Source organism: Neopelma chrysocephalum, unplaced genomic scaffold (genome assembly GCF_003984885.1).
Source record: "Neopelma chrysocephalum unplaced genomic scaffold, ASM398488v2 Primary Assembly neopelma1_59, whole genome shotgun sequence".
Classification (NCBI taxonomy): Eukaryota; Metazoa; Chordata; class Aves; order Passeriformes; family Pipridae; genus Neopelma; species Neopelma chrysocephalum.
In genome coordinates this window covers 18,152,462-18,158,527 of record NW_020897714.1, presented here as the reverse complement: position 1 = coordinate 18,158,527, position 6,066 = coordinate 18,152,462, and positions in this window count along the sequence as shown.

Here is a 6,066-nt window from a genome sequence, read left to right as displayed (position 1 = left end):
AGCGGATTCACGCAGCAGCATTTTAACTCATTCGGCTGCAAATCCCATTGTGCCTTTGCCTGTGTCAGAGACTGGATGAGGGAACAGCACCTGCTGTGCTCCCAGGGGAGGTCAGCCACAATGTGAAACATCCTCACCTTGCATGGGGTTGTTTTTATAGGGGGCTGCAGGGCTTCTGACTCTACCCTCATACCCTCCCCAAATCCACTTTCCATGTCTCTCCATGGCTGGGTGGGTTAAAGTCCAGCCCGTGGCTCTTTGATAAATGTATTCCCACCAAGACAAGAAAAGATGCTGAGAAAGATGCCAAATCAAAGAAGCCTCAGATCAGCATCAAGAGCTAAGAGGTAAAAGGGAAAAGTAAAAGGGATAACTGGACTGGTGCCTCACCTGAGACCATCAAGGCAAGGACATGCTTTCAGGGAGGCTGAGGTGGAAACCACACCATGAGGAATGTTTCAAAGCAAACTCTGGAAAACACTGTCCCAGGAGCAATTCTGCAAGTGCATGAGGGTGGCTATGGTTTAATGTGTCTCTCCTATCTTTTACTTGTGGGAGCAAAAGTCACAATTCAGAGGTGTTGGGGCCATCCCCAACCAACGGGCAGCCAGAGAAAGTCCACCAGTTGAGGTGAGCCCACCTGGTCCCGGCTAACAGCCCCAACTCCCACAGAAAATGCCCAGCATACCTTCCTGGATGCCCCAAGGCAAATCTCTCCTGCCCCTGTGCTGCTGATGAACACTTTAGGCCCCCACAGCATGCACCAAGGAGTTAATTCCTGCTTCACTGTACCCACAGCAAGCTTCCTGTTTGCCGTCCATCCCTTCACCACAAGCTGAGAGCACCACGCTCGGGGTTAGAGGCACATGGCACTACAGTGCTGTAGCACCAGGGCTTTTCCTTCTCTGTGGATGGATGTGGGCAGCATCAGACACATTGGGGGGCACCACAGAAGCTTATGGAGGTTGAGATTCATCTGGAGTGAATGCAAACAACAAAGTAAAACACCTCCAGATTACGGCTACCAGACAAAACACATCAGCATGCCATTTTCCTTCCTTACCGTGCTGGCAAAGTGACTCTAGGACACATCTCAGTATGCCCAAGCAAATGGCTGCTGCTGCACTGGATGGGCCTTCGAAAGAAGAAGGCGTTTCTCAACATATCCTTGTTTTTGCTGTAATTATTGCCTGGGACAATGCTGGGAGGGAATGATGTGCCTGGAGACACTGTGACTGGTGAGTAACTTGACATACAGATACTGGAATTCAGGTTTGGAAGGGTAGCAAGGCTGGGGAGAGCCTGTGATGGTCTTGTCCTCCCCCTCAGCATCCCCATGGAACCAGCACTTCCTTCTCTGATGACACAGCTCCATTTTAGGGGATTTGGAAACTATACCCAAGTGGCAAATGTGAAAAACCCCCTTGCTGCACCGTGCTGCCCCTGCTTTCCCCATGGTGCTTCTCAGCTCTCCCTCAGACCTCCCAGCAGGTCAGAACTGCGTTGCGGGGAGATAAGAGGAGCGCATGAGACGGGCAGGCAGCAGGCTCAGAGAAGCAGGGAGGTGGGTCGGCTTAACTTGAATTTGGTTAAGTGAGGAGAAATACAGTGTAGCTGTCTGCAACATTGTGAAGTGGGGACTGGCGAGGGGTGACAGGTGATAGCTGGGGGTGCTATGTGTGAAGAGGAGAGAGAAGTGTGGTTCGCTTCTCTCAAGGCTTTTTTCCCCTCATGTTGTGATAATTGTGTTTGCAGAAGCAAATTAACGCTCTTAAGTGTGAAGAGCAAAACTCAGCTCTGGGAAGGAGCAAACTGCCTTCCTCCAGAAGGTCATCTGCTGCTTCTTGACTGCAGCAACAGCTCTGTCTATCCCCAACTGAGGGCTGCTGCACCTGGGCATCCCTTGGGGGTATACAGAGCTTCCAGCATATTCCCAGAGTCCTTCCACCCCCTGCTGTTGCATCATTCATACACATGCCTTCCTTTTGACTTCACCTTTATCTTTGTTTTGTTCAATTCTGCACACTGAAAAAAAACCCAAACAAAAACAAACCTCTGGCTTACTCGGTTTCCAAGGCCGAATGGGAATTACTTATTGGCTCATGCGTCCATCAGTGGGAGAGCTGGCAGGTACTGGCCCCCAGCACTCTGGAGGGTGCAGGCTGACCTCAGTTCGTGCAGTGACAAGAGCTAGAGAAATGAAGGCAGACAACATTCTCCTTTTCTGTTTGCTGTTGTTCCTGAGGGGAAGACACCAGAAAACACCCAGCCAGGCAGCATTTATTCCGCAAGAAGGGTTTTCTGTCATACTCAGAACAGGTGATTCAGAACAGGAGCATGAAGTGTTTTCAGGATTCTCAGTGCCCTGTGCTGCTTATATGTGACTGCTGTTAAAAACCTCCTCTGCCTAGCTGCAGAGCCTCTGAAGACACTTTTCCTTCTGTTTTTTGTTGACTGCATGGTGGAGCTTTTTATCAAACTTATGTTGAAACATATTCAGTTGCTGCCAGGCCAATTTTTTGCTCAACTTTTTGTTCACCCTTCTAAGAAGCTACCGCTGACTTGATATTACTTGTATTTCCACTGTTCTTAGAGGCAGTGTTGGAAACTCTGATATATCAATTGGTCTAAAACCATACCACAAAATACAGCTCCACGCTAAAGAGTTTGCAGGCTGGAGAGGCACAGTGTTAGCAGGTACATGTGTGAACTGGACCAGTCAGCATGCTGGTGGCAGACACCCTTGCCTCCATGTCCACTGCCCTCCTTTGCCCTCCCAGCTGCAGAAAGACTGGATTTTTCATGCTGCCTAGAATCATTCTGTAGTAGGAGGTGAAGATGAAACTCGATCTCTTTGCCTTTAAGATCACAAACTGAAAAAGAGCCGAATGCATTTCAGCAAATAATACAAGGAGCAGGGCTGCCAGAAACCCCAAAGTGAGAGAAAACAATCCTTATCTGGCAAAGTTTTATGTTACTTAATACCAGTACAAGTTTAAAAGTATTTGTTTGTTTCTGTTGCACACAAGGCATCTTTTCTGGGCGGATCCTGCTATTAGGGTTAGTCTCTGAGCACTTGTACCAGCACTTGTTCATCTTCCCACTTGCTCAACTACAACCCGATTGCTGGAAAGGTGATTGCCAGTTACTGTAATTTTCTTCAGATACAAGGTGTCAGAACACTCAAGGAGGAGATAAATATCATTGTCTTATGCCGTTTGCCTTGTGACCGGTAGAAATGTCACTTTGTTGTTTCCGTCCCTGCCACCAGCAGTGCAAAATGAACAAGGGCATCGGATTTCAAGACTGGTTGGCTCAAAGGAGGACTTTGTTTGCAGAGTCTAGCTCCAAAGGGCATTAAAAAGACTCTAATCCCGAAGGGGGGGAAAGTGGTGACCTTTTGGTGATCTTCTGAAGAAAGAGTGACAGTGAAAGTTTGGCTCTGCCACCATTAACCCTACTCTCTAACTCTGTGAAAGAGTTAACCAAATGTCAATGACTTGCACACAGAGAGACCAAGAATCAGTTATCAGCATTAGCCACAGGGTGAAAAAAAAGTTACCTAACAGCAACTGAGCACAGCCTCTTGCATGAGAGCTGGGTTCCCCCAGAAGTGATGGAGAAGGGCCTTTCCATCCCCTGCCTTTGGCTGGCAGGTTGGAGCTACCAGCTCCACCAGAGTTTACAAAGCCCAGCACATGCCTGACACCCCGCCTGGAGGCTCTTGCCCATACCACCCACTTTTGGCACTGGCCAAGAGGAAGAAAATAGGTCATGTCACAGATCCTGGCCACCAAAAAACACCAACTCCCCCCCCCCACCCCGAAAAAATATTTTGCTTCAAAGCGTTGCACCTGGCAAGGCAGTAGCATGGGGTGGGGAGGTGCAAATCATCACAGGATTGAGAGCACCACCATGGCTTCAGCTGCAAACACAGAAGTGTCTTGGTTAGCAAACAGGCTCAGTTGTGACTGGGTGGTGTTTTATCTTGCTTCTTCCATCAGAATTCATTTGCATGCAGAGGTTTGGATTTTTAGACCATTTAAGGTTAACTCATTGCAATATGTTAATCAGCTGTTTTCCCGGAGGAGCAGCCAGCAGGGGTTAGGGAGCATGGAGAGCAGAAGTTGCTCTGCCAGCGGCAGGATGAACATCTCTGCCACATTCAAGTCTGGGGTCGCTGCACACCCAAGACCTCCCTGCAGTGTGCTCAGCTCCTTCCTGGCCTCACCAGCCCCACACATCTACCTGAGCTCTATCCCTCCCTCTTTCCCCAGAGAGGGGCTGGAAGCATCATATGCCATGCCAGAAGTAGTATTTGGGCACTGTGCAGCCCACAGGCACACATGGGCACTCTCTTTCTCCCTCTCTTCCCTCCCCACTTTCTGCTTATCATGGAGCTTATTCGGATTGTTCTGCAGTAAAATCCTTTCCTTGCTGCTGGGTTTGGTTGAAATTGGCCGGTGAATTCAAACTGTGCTGTGGGCGGCTGATAGACAGGCAGATAGACAACATGATTGTGAGAGCTTCATTTCTGTAAGGAATCGGGCTAAAAATGACTCCTTATCCCAAGGGAGCTTGTCCAGCATGTCTCAAAGTGAAGTATGCAAAGCAGAGAGAAAACACTACACAGACGGCAATGGTTAGGGTGCTAATTTGAGATCCACAGTCAAGTTTCTACCCTACCACAGCCTCTCTGTTTGGCCTCCGGCAAATCACATAACTTTTCTAATCCTCTGTTTCTTTTACGTAAAACAGAGCGAAAGGTTTTGGGGTTTTACCTTTAGGAGAGAGGATGATGACTGAGTAAATCAGAAATCATGAGGTGCTCGGATACTACATGTAAGACTATAGCCTCTCTCTGGTGCCATCAAAGCATGTAACACCACTAATAAAAAAATTGTTAAACTCTCAGCTTCTGTGTCTGGGCTCACAAATCGAGAACTACATGTGTTTGGAAACAAGGTCCCCCTTGGGAGGAGGTACAGATGCAGCTGCACTGGGGTGAAGGAGGTACCATCATGATATTACATTCAGCAATGTACTAGCGTACGCTGAAACAGCAGCCTTCTGCATCATTCTGCTCTGGGCTTACCTCGGGAAAGAAGAGCAAAGTCTTGTCTTTCCTCACTCAAAGATTGAAAGGCAAAGCTAAAATCCCACCCCTCTTCCACATCCTTGCACAGTAACAGAGGGGCAAACAACTTTGGGGAGGCTGCAGGAGCCTGTCTCTCTAGTTAGGAGTGCTCAGCGTGGCAAACACTGTTTGTCACAGGATCGGGGAGCTGTGGTATTGCAGCTGCCTCTCCGTGAGCAGGATGTTATTCTGCCTCTAGATTTGTGGTCTGATGTTCTTGAACATTTGCACTTGCTGGGTGAGCCCGTAAGCCTTTAGTTTTATCACATTTACATGGAAAAGCATTGGCTGTCTCCAAATCACCCCAAGGATAATATTTGAAGCAAAGGGATAATGTTTTATGAGCGAAGGAGGTCCGAAATAGCAACGGTTTCTTCCCGTTAGTGCCAACCATCCCTTCTGTGATGGGTGTTCGCTGGCTGGGGGAAATGAACTGGTGATTGCTGCCCATCCCTAATAGGATTTATACTCCCAGAGCTGAAATCACGCAGACATTCAAGGCTCATGCTGTCACCTCCCAACCCTCTCAAAAAAAAAAAAAAAAGGCAGCCATGGATTCAATGCAAGTTGAACCACAGCTGCCAAATTCTCCATGGGCATATAGGAGCTGAGGGTTCCCTTCAAGCTCAGTTTTCTGCTGGGGACCCATGACTGTCTTCAAGAGCATAGTCTTGGTGAGCAACTTTATCCTGGACCCATAGAGATGGGGATGTTGTTGTCTTGCCAGTGTGTTCCCACCAATATGCTATTGCTGTCATTGAGATGGAGCCTTTCAGCGTCCTCAAGGACTTGTGCTGCTGTGGTATTGTGTCTGCCACAAAACAACCTCCCTCATACCGTGAGAACTTCCCTTGTTGAATCGTTGTCTTCCTTCTTCATCCTCATTCCTTTCCCTCAGTACTTCTGCAATACTCTTGAGGCACTTCTGA